The sequence below is a fragment of the Sarcophilus harrisii genome, chromosome 2 (genome assembly GCF_902635505.1).
Source record: "Sarcophilus harrisii chromosome 2, mSarHar1.11, whole genome shotgun sequence".
NCBI classification, from domain to species: domain Eukaryota; kingdom Metazoa; phylum Chordata; class Mammalia; order Dasyuromorphia; family Dasyuridae; genus Sarcophilus; species Sarcophilus harrisii.
Window position 1 is genome coordinate 220,419,960 of NC_045427.1, and position 2,422 is coordinate 220,422,381.

At 40.0% G+C, this 2,422-nt stretch overlaps 1 pseudogene; it reads right to left on the reverse strand.

Moving 5' to 3' along the window:
* Positions 1–1,068: 1,068 nt before the first annotated feature.
* On the reverse strand, positions 1,069–1,524 carry LOC100924881 (annotated as a pseudogene).
* Positions 1,525–2,422: the final 898 nt, after the last annotated feature.

Below are 2,422 nucleotides of genomic sequence, written 5' to 3' on the forward strand. Positions count from 1 at the left end.
AGGATACAAATATTGAGGCCTTAGAAGCAAACTGATCTGAGCTGTCCAGAGAAGTGGAGAAAACATTCCCTTGTGCAACTGAAAGCTAGAGATATCTTAGTTCAGGGAATCCTTTGGCAAAAGGCTAAAGGGACAGATGGTCTCTGATATGGATCCAGGTTCCTATCACGTGTCTCAAGGTCCTTCCCTGCCTGGCAGTCCCTCATTTGACTGACTTCATCTTCTGTGACAACCTGGCCCCCCGCCCTCCAATCCAGCCAAGCAAAAATGCCTCTAGTTCCCTCCCATCACTTACTGGATCCCACTTGCAATTTTTGGACGAGCTATTCTCCCTGCCTGCCCTGGTCTCTAGTTCTGCTGTCCTCCCCCCTTTTCTCCTTCCAGTCTTGGCTCTCAGTCCTCCTCCACCCATTTCTAATCACTCCTGCCTGTTCAGCCATACTCCCTGTCCTGACCTTGACATATTCTGCCTTCAACTGTAATGAATAGTAGGCTGATTTATGCATTTCTTTTACATGTTTACATATTTTCCAGGACATGAAGATAAACTGTTTTAAGCCAGGCACCTGTCTTCTTGTCATAGAACTATAGACGTTCAGAATTAGAAAGGATCCCACAAGTCAAACCAACCCTCAACTTGGAATCCCCTCAACAACTTTCTCTATGGAGTGTTTAACAATGTTTAACCAATTTGCCCTGAAGGTTTCCTGTAAAGACCAGCTCACTATTTCTTGAGGTAATCCATTCTATAGTGAGACAGTTCTGGTCTTTAGGAATTTTTTCCTTATTTTAGGTCAAAATCTGCCTCTATAATTCCATCTATTGCCTGTATATTTAGTTCTGCTTTTTGTCAGAGTCTTACAACACAGCTCGAGTAAATGTCATAGAACTGACAAATTTCTGTTTTGTATCTAAGGCCTTTATTAAATCAATGGGTTAAAGGAACTCCTAAAGGAACTCTGGGGACATGGCCTTAAGGAGCTTTTCATCCATAATTTGGGCAAGTTGGTAATACTCTTTACATTGCCCATTGGAATCCCAATCTGTCTTCAGATCCTCCTTCAGTTCTTTTTTTTTTTTTTTTTTCATTTTTAATAAACATTTTATTTACTGACCAAGAGAGTAGTTCTAAACTATAGCTTCTGGAAGAACCACTTGTTTTTGCCCATCTTGTATCCTTCCTTAAACTTAACCTTAAACTCCCTCCTTGCTTTATGTTTTAGTACAGTCATGGAACACATCCTTGGTGACAACTTTTGTCCAATGGGATAACCACAGAATATCTAGTGGGCATAAGTGGTTGTCATTGTAAAATTTCCCAGAGACTTGATTTTAGATCTCTTGGCAATCTTCTTTTTTCCCATTGGTAAAGTCACTTTGTGAGGGTAACAGTCAATACCTGCCACTAAGGCATAGCTGTTGGGCCTTCCAAGGTCCCATCATCAATGTTCTTCATGATGATGGGTTTCCACCTGAATATCTCCCGGCTAAGACCAGCACTACCTTCTCAGGTTTCATGAACTTATCAACATTCTGTCACCAAACAGGCTGCTCCTCCTAGCCAGCTTTTTGATACCAATTCTTAGTCTGCCCTTTCTTGACTAAGGCAAACATGAATTCATACAAATTTGGATACCCAGGTCTATATGAATACAGGGTGAGTTGGAACTACTCAGCAAAGCCTATGGGATGACCCTCTCTGTGGGGAGGGAGTTCTTTGTGACAATAGTCCGGAGTTCTCCACACTGCTAGGACTTGAAACCATAAGTCCTAATCAAGCTACTGTTCTTGAGATCTTTTCTGGATGAAATTTTGGCTTGCACCTTGAAAGAGGACATAGAAACTGGGGAGCTTTACCTTTTGTAAAGTTGGGTATAATTTAGATAGTTGGGTAGTTTGGGAGCTGTTAAGGAGAAGATTTTCAAATTATTTAGTCCTTTCTTTCACTGATTCTAATTCAGACTCTGTTCTCTTTCTTTCCTTTGCCTCTGAATACCATTTATTATACCTATCCCATTCAAGAAGCTATTACCTCATTCATCAGTTTCTGCTTTAAATACTCTAATTTGGTCTTAAAAAAAGAAGCTCTAATGGGGCCAACAAAGTATAGCATCATCCCTATTCAAGTCAACCCAATCCTGCCAATATATGAGGGACACTCAGAGCCATATTTCTTTTTCATTTGAAAGGCACATAATGCATTTTTGGGGAGAGTGGATAGGTACCGTTTCTACTTCTCTTTTGTCCACACCACATAGCTATCCCATTGTAAAAGTAGAAACCCATAGATAATAACACCACTTAACTAACAAGTACACACAATACACAGATGCAAGTACACTGTAAAGGAATTATAACAACTCAAGTATACAAATTTAAGAAATTCACACAGTGCTAGTAATACACTTGAATTACAAAAGTA